The 13,009-nt window shown below is 45.1% G+C and overlaps 1 long non-coding RNA gene across 2 annotated transcripts in view; it reads right to left on the reverse strand.

The window, feature by feature from the left end:
- The window catches only part of LOC132011811 (uncharacterized), a 170,664-nt gene that overhangs the window by 76,922 nt on the left and 80,733 nt on the right, over positions 1-13,009 (reverse strand). The window contains exon 5 of one of the 2 annotated variants that reach the window (XR_009402439.1): positions 6,254-6,443. The exons of the other annotated variant lie outside the window; for it this stretch is intronic. This is a non-coding gene — a long non-coding RNA (uncharacterized LOC132011811). Of the gene's footprint in view, positions 1-6,253; positions 6,444-13,009 lie in introns of those variants that run through there. 2 annotated transcript variants of the gene reach the window in all.

Genomic DNA, 13,009 nt, shown 5'->3' on the forward strand with positions numbered 1-13,009 from the left:
GAGGGAGGGTGGACAGGATGAGGTTAGTTAGGGAAGTGTTGAGTTGAGGCTTGGATGGGTTCTTCATCTGAAAACACCATTCCATTTGAGCCAATCCCATCACCTAAACCAGGCAAGGTGGTACCCTGAAACCAAAGTAAGACGAAGTTTTGAGAACATATTACCCAAAAAGTGCAACCCCAAAGCCCCAGACACTTGCCCCGCTCTCTTTCCTGGGAATGCCAGCCCCCTACAAAGGACCCTCTCTCTTGTATTTGTGATGTTCCTAAGAGAACCCTTGAGTGTGCTCTACCAAGTCTTTGGGGGCTCTGCCACTACTCAGGATCATGACAAAACAGAAGGTCCTTGGATGGGAGAGTGGAAGAGTCCCAGGATACTTTGGAGGAGGGTGACAATGACAACTTTCTTTACCTTAATTGTATTTCCTGGTGTAGTACAGCCAGGCAGCCCTGAGCTCAGACTGCCAGGCTCTGTGGGACTTCTGAGGGTGGCCCAAGGTGGCCCCACCCATCTATCCCTGGCAACTGTGAGAGCACAGCCCTGTCAGTTACATGGCCACTTGGCCCTAATTTCACTCAGGGCCTCTAACTGCTTTTCATGCACCTCTGTGCTGAGGCCCTGTCCTCGGGGTACCCTTTTCTAGGGGTTCTTGAGTTAGCATCTATATTAAGCCACAGTTGCGTGCCTTACAACAAGAGAAATTTCTTCTCTCAGTGTGGTAGAAGCCAGAAGTCCAAAATCAAGGAGTCTGCCAGGCCACACTCCCTCCTAAGGCTCTAGGAAGAATCTTTCCTTGCTTCTTCCAGCTTTTGGTGGTTCCTGGTATTCCCTGGATGTGTCAGCATAGCTCAATTTCTGCCTCTTCTTCATATGACCTTCTTCGCTTGTCTCTCCGCCTCTCAAATCTTCCTTAACTTTCTCTCTTTTTCTTTTTTAAGATTTTATTTATTTAGAGAGGGGGAGAGAGAGAGAGAGCACAAAGAGGGGGGTTGGGACAGATGGAAAAGTAGAAGCAGACACCTCACTGAGCAAGGAACTGCTCTGGGGCTCAATCCCAGAGTCCTAGGATCATGACCTGAGCCAAAGGCAGACATCCAATGCACAGAGCCTCCCAAGTATCCCTTCCTTACCTTTCCTTTAAAAGGACATCAATCACTGGATTTAGAGCTCACCCTAAATCCAGGATGATCTCATCCCAAGATTCTTAGCTTACTTACATCTACAAAGACTCTATTTCCAACTGGGGTCATTGGTACCAGAGGTTAGGACTTGGGCATATCTTTTTTGAGGAGACACGATTCAAGCCACTACAATGTCTATCCCTGTTAAAACATGGTGACCAGAAGAAAGCTCCATACTCTACTTCCCAGATATGAGTGAAGGGATACACACCCTCATTTCCTGTGATCTGAATGCCATGTTATTAATGCAGCCTAAAATTGTGCCCCTTCATTCTCACCTCCTGTCACCTCTGATTGATCTCATTACTGATAAACTGTGTGCAGACAAAGTCTTCCCCACTTGGCATTTGTGCAACTGATGCTTTTGAACCTAAATATAAAAGCTTACATATATCTCTATTAACTTTCATCTTATTGGTTTCAACCCGCTTCTGGACTGTCAAAATCACTTAGAACCGCTATTGTGTTTTCAATTGCAGAATTTTCCTTTCCAACTTTCTATTATCTGCAAATTCAATAAGCATGCCTGAAGTATGTGGCAGGGGAAAAAAAAACCTTGAACTCAGGAGTCAGAGAGCTAGACACTAGTCTTAACCTTCTACATAACTGTAGGAAAGTTCTATAATTTTTCTGGATCTCAATAAGATGACCTCTATAGTCTCTGCGAGCTCAAAATTCTATAACTAGTGAAGTTTTTAAAACTTCTAGCCCTGGAAGCAAGCAAATATCTTTGTTTAAAGCCTAACTCTGTGACTTATAGGATGACCTTGAACTAGCCACATAACCACCCTGTGCATCAGTTTCCTCACCTGTAAAGTGGATGATGTTACAATATCAGTATTTATAAGCATATAATTATACTATATATATATGTGTGTATATATATGTTATATATATAGGACTATGGTTATAATAAATATATAAATATAAAGTACATAGTAATAATAGTATCTAACTCATGAGGTTATTAGGAGAATTAAATTAATGAATTCATGTAAGGCACTCAGCTCATGCCTGGCATATAAATAAGCACTCAGTGAACGTTAGTCATTTTATTCTAGACAAGCAATTAGAAAAAAATTAACAGGACAGGACCATGATAGACTAAGATAGAATCAAAGAGTGAATCTTCTAAATGTTCTTTGGAAATATAGTGGCCAGATGTCCTGATGTTCCAGACATGATCCTGGTTTACTCCTGTTGTCGCAGTACCCTGTACCAGGCCCATCTCAGATTCCCATTCAAGGAAGCACTTGCTGGTCCCCTGCGAAGAGCAGTTATCTGGCAGTCTAGAGTGGTTACAGCTTTCAAGACCACTTCTGCTTCTGAACGGAAGGCACTCTGACCAATGACTGATTGCGGAGGTGGAACAAGGGCCCACCTTAACACAGGACTCTTTCAGTGGTCAGTATTTTCCCCAGAGCTCCCCACTAGAATGACAGAGACTTGGACAGCTCTGCATTATAATTTCACAGCTCCCTCATCCAATCCTACTTCTTCCTCCTCTTCTTTTCATAGGTCTTACTCCTATGAAACATCGGTCCTCCTAACTCCTTCTCAGAGCCAGCTTCCTGGAGGACCCAGCTGATTCAAGTCCCCTTTGCCTCTCAGAAGTGATCCCATTTAGATGATAAATTATATGCTCACACTGAACTTTGCCCCTCTCCCACTTCCACCATTAGGGCTCCCTCAGTGATGGAATGACATGCAGCTGGGGCACCTGGGTGACTCAGTCAGTTGAGCATTTGACTCTTGATATGGGCTCAAGTCATGTTATCAACCCCTGCATCAGACTCCTTGCTCAAGGGGGAGTCTGCTTGAGACTCTCTATCTCCCTCTGCCCCTCCCCCACTTGGGCATGCACTCTCTCTCTAAAATAAATAAACCTTAAAAAAAAAAAAAAAAAAAAAGACTGACATACAGAGCACATTTTACCATATTAATCACAGACATAACATGAAACCACAAAGTCTCTGACTTGCTCAAGACAGGGTCCCATAGGGATGTCACTTCTGCTGACCTGTCTATCCAGAGATTGCATTACTAGCTCTGACCAAAATATGAGGTTAATTTGACAAAACCCAGTGAATCCGTGGTTAAATTCAAATGATCACATCTTCCTTGTGTTTTATCAAACCAAACGAACAACTCCAGTGTAGGGACTTTTCTGGCTTCCCAGCCTGTGACCTTGGTTTGCATCTCCCAGTTCTCAGCAGGGCACATGGTTTGGTCTGGCCAGAGGTTCTCACAGGCTCCATACCCCTCTCACTCCTCAGCGCTGTCTCCATGCCTTCATCTTCAGATTGTGCCTTTCCAGCCTGCAGGGAGAACAGCTTAGTTCCAGGCTCCTGCATGGTCCATCTCCACAGCCCTTCCTGAGATACACACAGGCTTTCTCTTGATGGATCTTCTCTGTGCCTCCACTTCCCGAGCTCCTGTATCCCCCTCCTCCATTCTGTCCTCAGTCTGAGCTCCTTTTTCACCTGCCCCTCTGATCATCCAAGCTAATCTCAGGGCCCAGGTCAAGCCCCTTCCCTGCTTGGGAGGCCTCTCCTGCCGCCACAGGATCAATGGTGACTGAAGAGCATAGATCTAGTCCAGCAAACTCAACTAAGCCTTTCCCTGCAGGCCTTTCATCTTACTGGGGAGTTTCTCTGCCATCCTGGCTGTGTTCTCTGGACTCCCTGCAGTCTCCTGTCAGTCTGAGGCCCTGCTCACCGAAGCCAGGCAGCCCATGGGTCCAGCTGGTCCCTGTGGAATAATGCTCCAGGGCATGAGGCATTTTCAGCTCCCTCACTCCTTGTAAGCTCCTTCCCTTGAGGGAGGGTAGCTTGGCTGATGGCTCCTGCAAGACTCAGGGCTTCCTTTATACTTTGGCACCAACTGTAATGTCCTCAAGTCCCACCATACCTAGAGCCCAGAGAGATGTTCTGGCACCCTAACTCCCTGCTGACCCCCAAGGGGCTCTTGGTCCAGAGCATAGGAGGGGAAGGAGAATTGAGAAGGCTAATGATCTACTTCCTGCTGAGGTGAAATTACCTCACGAACATGAAGTAGCATTCACACATTCCTGCTTCCTTTTTGGGAGGCATTGGTGTTCTCTTTCCCATAGACTGTCTTACTTTGCTATCCACAAGGACATTCCTTCTAGCCTTCCTAATCATTCTCATTCATTCATTCACTGCGCAATGTGTTCAGTGCCTTCTGTGTGCAAGGCACAGAGTTGGGCATCCGAGCCTCAGACTTCAGGGCGCAGGATCTAACTACTCTCTTGGCCCCTGAAAGCACCTTGGTGTTCCTCCTCCTCCCTTATGATCTTAAAACACCTGTGGGCAAGCACATCATGAGACACTGTATCCGTAGAACCTGAGAAAATCATTCTTGAGAATGGAGTGACCATGCTCAGTAATGATATTCATTTGTTTATTCATTCAGTGAATACTATCAGGTCCTTATTGTGTATCAGGCACTGTGCTAACACCTGGGATACTGTTGAGCAAAAGAGACATCGTCCCTACAAAGACCGGTGTCTGAGAGAGACATTAAACAAATAGGCCTGTGAATAAGTTTATCATCACAGGTGGAGAAAAGTGTTTGGAAAGAAAATAACAGATTGTAAAACACAGGGAATACAGGAGTGGCTGGTCAGGGAAGGCCACTTAAAGTGACCTCTGAGGGATGGTCAGCTCTGACCGGGACAGGATAGGATGACCTCTCACTCCTTGCCCACCTTCTTCCCCAGCCTTCCACCCCTACCTTCCACCATGTTCAGGACCGAGGGTGGAGAGCCTCCCGACCACTGCATGGAGCACTGCATCCTCGCTTCAAAGTCCTGATCTCAAACAAGGGGAAAGTTTACTCCCAAACCAGGTTTTATGGCTTTCATTGTCTTCCAAAGAGTCAGCTCATGGCAACTGCGTCCAGGAGAGGGGGCTAGCCGGCAGCAGCCCAGCTCCCAGCAGCCAGGGAATGCCGCACCGTGGCAGGAGCAGAGCCTCCTTCCAGACAGGGGCTTTGGAATGGCTGCATTAAGAATGATTGTGGCAATAAAGTTCTATTAGCCATCTGGAACAATGGTGCACTCTCCAGGGCCAGGCGCTCGGTCGCTGATGGCTGCAGACAGATGTGCACAGAGAAGGGCTCCAAGGGACAGGCTCTGGTGACTGTCTGGGATGGAGGTCAGTTAGAGGGGGACACCAGCCCTGGCCAGTCTGAGGCAGGGCACTGAACACTACAGCCAAAACACCTGGATGAATTCTGTTTCCATCTCAGATAAGATGCTCAAGAAAACAGTTAGGGTATCATCATTTAGAAAACAGCTTGCCTTTACTTGGATAAATGTGAAAGATATGAATGATGTATCAGAGATAATTAACAGGAAATCTCCCTTCTCCTCCCAAGGCTGTTCTCTGACCCTCCCACAAGGGCTACCTCACTTGGGAGTCGGACAAAGCTAAGTTCAAACTTGGGCAAGGTCATTTAACAGGCTGTGTGACCCTGAGGCTCCCATAGAATCTCTGAGTTTCAGTTTCTCACCTGTATAATGAATGCAATAGCCTGTCTCTTCGCTAGCTTCTGGATGGAGGAAGTGGAGTGCTTAGCCTCCTCCTTTAATGGGTATTATTAACAGTCCTCAGGAGCAGCCCTTTCAGGAATACAGGCTTGGGAATGCAGTTGAGGCTGACAGTGAGGGAGAACCCTGATGTCCCTATCCCATTTCGGGCACCTCTGTGTCCCACAGTTATGGGGACAATTATTCTTTGGCCGTGTGCTTCCAACCCTCACCTCACGAGAATGAATTAACAGGAGCATAAACACAGGTGTCACTGTGATTTATGGAGTAATTAATAAACAATTAAGGTGTCTTGGAGCACAATTACACATTTTATTTCAGCCGCCTTGTGTGGCAATGACTTGGCTTACCTACAGTCAGGGTTGAAGACAGCACCCGGCCTTGTTGGGTAGAGAGTGATGGGGAAGGCTCTGTGGGTTTTATGGGGTAAATACTTCCTGAGAGGCATGACGTCAAATGAGCTGCCCTCAAAGGCAACCAGGCCTAAACATACCTTTCAATGACTCTGCAAGGATTCTGCTCCATCCAGGGGCAGAGAAGCTTCTAGGTGTGATCTGCTCACAGGCTCCTGGAGCTGACCTGGAGATCCCAAGGCACATAGACCTATGCCAGCCCTGCCCGGCACTACTGTGAGCATTCTTTCCAGGCTTGTGTGGAGCTCTGTTTCTAACCTGGGCTCCTGCCTCTGCCTGCAGAAAGGAAGAAAACATCAGTCACCTCCCCTCACTGGGGGGCAATGGTTTCCTCAATGCTGAAAGGCAACAAGGCTTCCTCCCTCTGTCACCATTCTGGTCCACTTACTGGTTCCCTCCAGTCAGGGGCATTGCCAGGTGGCCCTTCTTGGCATGCTCCCTTCACACTCTCCCCGCACCTATTTCCACCACTAACTCCTATCTAGTTGCTTCCCAAATGTTGCCGGAGCCTACCCATCCAACCCCACCACCACCATGCCTCATCTTAAAACCCTTTACTGCTTCCCTTTGACCTTAACCTTACAGCAGCCTACATGTTACCCACCCCACCTCAATACCACCATGGCAATTCACCCCGCTCCTCACCCATGACACACCCTCACTCCTCTTCATCCTTACGGAGAACCTCTGCCATGGTCACTCTGAGTGCCAAACCAGACACAAATATTCTCCTCATGGACCAACTCAACTCCTGTGGTCTTCTCTGACTTGTTGGGATGCCACCTCACAATCCACCCCACTCCTACCCTCACCCCCCACCAAGCACCCTATTTCTACTAGTCTAGCTTGATGTTCTCACCACTCAGTTCACCATCCCAAACCCAAACCCATCTGTGGGAACCCAGTTTCTGAGTTTCTTTTTCCAGAGAGCCTTTCCTGGCTAATCCGGCCCACGCTGACCTCCCCTACCATGACGCTGTCTGATGCCTCAAAGTCTCAGACAGCGTCAGCACTGTGCCTCTTTGGCTTTTGTTTTGTTTTGTTTTGTTTTTGCTTGCTGCACCTGGCTGTGAGGTAGTATAGCATAGAGGGCACGAGCTCAGCTCCCAGGCAGAGGCAAATCTGGGTTCAAGTCCTGACTCCACCCTTTATCTCTATGACCTTAAACAAGGTACTTAAACTCAGCATTTTTTTCTACATCTATAAAGTGAGGATCATTGCTTTAAAGAATAAAGGAGCTAGGGGCACCTGGGTTAAGCCTCTCTGCCTTTGGCTCAGGTCATGATCTCAGCATCCTGGGATCTAGTCCTGCATTGGGCTCTCTGCTCAGTGGGGAGCCTGCTTCCCCCCTCTCTCTGCCTCCCTCTCTGCCTACTTGTGATCTCTCCCTGTCAAATAAATAAAATCTTTAAAAAAAAAAAAAAAAAGAATAAAGGTGCTAAAGTGCTTCGCATAGGACCTGGTATGATAAATGTTCAGTGAAAATTAGCCTTTATTATCACATGATCTCACAGGTGCACACACACACAATCTTTATGAGGTTTTTAAATGTCACAAAGTCAAGGACCCATTCAAATGTTTCAGACCTAGAAAGAGATAAGCTACCATTCAGAAACCAGGCCACATTGACACTAATCCCATCTTTTGCTTGAAGGTCTCTTGTTTCTTCCCACTGAAACTCCAGTTTTAAACATCCATCTATAGCTGACATCCCAAAGCCCCTGCAAAATATACCTGTCTGTGGTTCCAAGTTGAGAGTTCAGGTGGGAATCAAGTCGCCAGGTAAAATAAAGGACGCTCTTGCAATGTTTGGGACATACTCATACTGAAAAAAATCATTGTTAACATGAAATTCAGATTTAACAAGGCATCCTGTGTTTTTATTTGCCAACTCTGGCGACCATAGATGGGAACTTTTGAGGGACCTCCAGCCATGAAGCACTGTCTCATTTCTCCCATTGGGAATTTCCATTGCAACCAAATTGGTTTCCCTGGAGCCCTCTCATATAGACCTCGAATTATGTTTATTATGGTCAAGTCAATTCTTCAGTAAACACATCTAAATGCAAATAAGCATTAAAACCCACATAATGGTTTTAACAGCTTTCCTGACATTCTCTCCACTTCCTGCCCTTATGAGTCTCTGCCCTTATCACATCAGGAACACACACAAACTCACAAAGGAAAAATAAATACGATGGATGGGAGCTAGCCACAATACAATTTAAGGTCTCTACCAATTTTGACCTTGCATGTAGAATGTGGTGGAATGTTCACTGGTACCTTATATGTCCAGAATGCCCTAAAAGATGATCATTACCCTGACTGGTAATAGAATTCTTAGATCGTAATCCTTTTCTTTCGATGTTGGTAAATATTGTTCCACAGACTTCTGGCTTCCCGTATTGCAAATGAGTCTAAAGTTCTTTCCTTTGGAAACAACCCACTTTTTCCACCAACAGCCTGCAAAATTTTCTCATTTTCTTTGGAGCTCAGTGATGCCATCTGATTGATTTCTGTTTGCAACTATCCTAGAATCCACAGTGAGCCCATCCATACTCCAGACCATGTCTTTTTTCAGTCAGGAAATGTTTCTTCTGTGATTTCTTTAATTATTATTTCTCCATCCACCCTTCTAGAACTATTGGTTTGTTTGGGTTTGTCCAGATTACATTTCTTGGTTCTATTTCTTAGCTTTTTAAAAAGCTCATGATCAAAAAATAAAATAAAATAAATTTAAAGCCCATGATTTCTATATCTTTGTTTTTACTTTGTGAGCTCTTTATCCCATATGATCACCCAGAATGTAATCCAGAATGCTAATTTGGTTCCCAGCAGTGACCAGCCCTCTACAGTTTGCCTACCATTTTTATTTTTAATTAAGAAATTGCTTTTTGTTGTTTTAGAAAATAAGTGTTTTCCCTAGTTTTCCTTGAGAGGTCTTCCTTCTATTCTACTAAAGCTCTCTTCTGCCTCATCATTTTGTGCTTCCTAAGTAAAAGCCACCTGTTCTTGTCGTTTACTAAATTCCCTTAAGTGGGTGATGAGTTTTCCTTTTCTACTCATGATTGTATGTTCCCTGGGCACTCAGACAGTTTGGGCGTGGAGGATCTCTTGAACAAGAAGGCACCAAAAAGATGGTGGATTTTTGCCTTCTAGTAGGCTGGCAGTTAATGAGCTGTCAAATGATTACCACTATCATCTGCTCAGTGGGGAAGGAAGGAGCTCTGCCCCAACAGTCCCCTCCTATAGGGCAGATGGGCAGTCTTCTCCTACCTTGCCCCACTGGTCGGCAAGGTCAGGCAGCACTTCTAGGGACCACCTGGATCTGGCATTCATTCAGCAGCGCTCTGAGGAGACTTTGAGCTCTCTTAACAGCTGAGCCTCTCAGGGGATTGTGGAATTCCATCTCCCCTCAACCCCTTCTTGCCCAGTCCCTGAGAAAGCAGAGCCTTCTCTGCCCTGGTCACTCTGCCCTCACCTGAACCAAACTCCCAGCATTACATGCGCTTTGAGCTCCCCAGCAGATCCATCTGCCAATCTGTTAGTCTGTGGAGGGAATTTTGCTATGGGAAGGGTCTGGAGGCCACAGGGCTGGAGACTATCTACCCTCAGAAAACTAGCTGCCCCCAGTCTCCATTGTAAATATTATTACTGTCCTGCCTCTTCATCACTGCCTGGGAAGAAAACAGTTCCTCTGGGATAACTGAGTGAATAGTTCCTTTCAAGGCAATTTTGGGAGAGCAGGAAATAACCCAAGTTTAGAATCAAAAGACTTGGGTTTGAGATCCAACTCTAAGCATTTTGTAAATATTGAAGTACATACATATGTCACCATGAATTATCTCTTTAATCATATTACTGAACAAGACTCATTCCAGACCTAGGTCCTGAGCGAGGTCCTCCCAGTGCTCTCTCTGACAATAGTTATTTTTTCTGCAGAGCACTCCACTCAACTCTTTAGGGAAAGGGAACCATGATAAATCAAAGACTAAATAACAATAGCAGAGACTACACCATATTTTCATAGCATGTTTATGAGGACATCATCTAGAAGAGAGCTAAAGGGCTTACTGAAGTCAGGATATTTTACGTCTATTGCTTTTGCCTTATCTTCCAGACCTGTCATTCTGACATTGGAGGAAATTAAAGTGGTCTGATGTGATTGGTTCCCTGCACAGTCACATTGGTTTTCATCCAGTACCCTCTAGTTTTCTGGTATTTGTAAATTAATTATTGAATGATTTGTTGCAATATCTCTCTCAGGATAATAGTGCCTGTCACAGCACATGACATTTATAATATGTTTTTTAGTTTCTTGGCAATGTGTGCTAAGTAAATGTAAATTCTTATTGTTGGCCTCTATCGAAGGTGTCAGATAATCAGGCATGAGAATGAGTGGACAGGTTGGGCTTTCCCTCTGAGCAGGATATCCCTCCCATCAAGAACTCCCTCTGGGAAAGGAACTGTAAAAAAAAATAATAATAATAATTCTATCCTCATCTAATTTGTAAGATACAGCCATTTTCCCCTTCCTTCTTTTCCTCTTCTCACTCATTTATTCACCAGGTAATAATGCACCTTTCCAGGAAATATTTATTCAAGTGAAGACACCTTCAAGCACACCTGATTGTTTGACCCAAGCAAGATGTGAGATGTCTCTACCTTGCCCCAACATCTGCCAATTCAGAGATATTAGAAACCAAAACCAAGGCCCCAAGTTTCAGTCACTAACTAAAGACAGTGGTCTGTGGCACCTTTTGAGTCTGTTATGAAAGAGGGACAGAAGTGAAGGCAAAGGGATCTTAGGCTCAATGCCCCCTCAATGCCTGGAGCAGATCACACAGTCCCTCAGGACATCACATGTTCAATTGGAGTTACTTCACCAACCATCCTCAGAGAATCCTTCTAGAGAGTTACTTGGCTTGATATTAGGTTCATAGGACACAGACACAGTAAATGTATTCTTCAACCAAAGGAGAACCAGATTCTCTTACCACTGACCTGGAAGCCTAGTGGTTACGTGCGAAACCCCATGGCAGCAGGGATGAATCCCAACAAATTTTGAGCTAGGCAATGGAAGACTTTGGTACAGATACTGCCTGCCATTCCCATCCTTTAGTGGTCTTCTCTCTCTCTTTACCTTCACTTTATATTATCTCTGATGGCTCATGAAACTCCCAGATAAGTGTATCTTCTCCAGACAGTGTTCATTGCTCACATCTTTCACAATCTATCTGTAGCCATCAAACTTACCTGTCCTCGGTCCCTATCAGAAGATCTGTGTGGTCATTCAAACTCTTCAAGAAAACAAAATTGGAAATATGGGTGACCAATAATAGCTTATTGCTTTATATTCTAACTAAAAACACTGTGACCTTACAGAGGTAATTTCAGCTATGTGGCAAAAAAAAAAAAAAAAAAAAGAGGTTTATGTACTTACTTCTCCATGCACTTAAAACTCACCAGGCCAATTGTAAGACCTCCTATTTGAACTTACATTTCAGCCTCCCACCAATGGAGGAGAGATGGGATGGCCCTAAAAAGAAGCTCAAAACTGAAAACTTACCACATTAGAAGTGAGAAAATGCCAGACTCTGCTTTGAGTTCTAGGTTCCATGCACTGGAGAAGACATGACTGAATTAAGAGTAACCCTCTCTCCCAGTCTCAGGTATTTGGAGCTCTGGATTACTGCAAGGTTCACGAAGGAACAAGCCCAAATTGGGCAGGAGGAGCCCTAAGATCCAGTTCTATTGTTGCCACTTATTCACTAGGTGCATAAGGCTCTTCTCTCAGAGCCTGACTTCCATGCTATAAACCACAGAACCTGATCTGGAGTCTCTAATGTCTCTTAACTGTTATGCAATGCGGTTCTCACCTTCACTTGTCTCTTCCCAAGTGAAGAAGTTATAGTTGCAGGATTGGGGGATAATAATGTAGCATCTACCATTCCTGCTACCATGAAGCCTTTTATTCCAGATAGCCCTTGTACTTTTTTTGAACAATGTACCCTGGTCTTTAAGAGCTGGCTCTTGCCCAGATTCACTTCCAAGCAGAAGGCCAGGCTCCCTCTCCTAGCTGCACTTTGAAATGTAAAGTTTTGTTTTGTTGGGTTTTTTTTCACCACTAACCTACATTCAGGGGAGTGGAGCCTAGCTGTTGCTTTTAGAGATGTGCCCTGCATCCTTAATGGCCTTGGCATTCCCACTAGAAATGGTGTCACATTCACAACCCAGATTCAGCCTAAACTTGCAGGCTAATCAGATAGGAAGTATCCCTGTATACACAGCAAGTGGCTCAGTCGAAGCTCCAGAGCCTTCCTTTTCCAGACCTTAAGGCCCATAAAGTTACCAATCAAACATCTGCCAATCACCCCACCAGTAACCCCAGGAATGCCACAGTTAAGGAAGTGGCCATGAGATCTTCATAGAAAAGACCTTGCTGAATTATTTCTAGAACAGTCAGAAATTCTGGGGTTAAATGTAGCTCTGAGATTATCACTTAACCTCTCTGTGCTTCAGTTGCCTTTTCTGTGAAACAGGGGTACTAACACCTGTCTTGACTTTGGCCAAGAATCAACAGAGACGACAGATGCAAAAGAAAACACCTTGTAAACCAGGGTTTTTGGGGGAGGGTGGAATCTTTTTTTTTTTTCTTAAGATTTTATTTATTTATTTGACAGAGAGATCGCAAGTAGGCAGAAAGGTAGGCAGAGAGAGAGGTGGAGGCAGGCTCCCTGCTGGGCAGAGAGCCCAATGCAGGGCTCAATCCCAGGACCCTGAGATCATGACCTGAGCTGAAGGAAGAGGCTTAACCCACTGAGCCACCCAGGCGCCCCAGG

The sequence above is a fragment of the Mustela nigripes genome, chromosome 2 (genome assembly GCF_022355385.1).
Source record: "Mustela nigripes isolate SB6536 chromosome 2, MUSNIG.SB6536, whole genome shotgun sequence".
NCBI classification, from domain to species: domain Eukaryota; kingdom Metazoa; phylum Chordata; class Mammalia; order Carnivora; family Mustelidae; genus Mustela; species Mustela nigripes.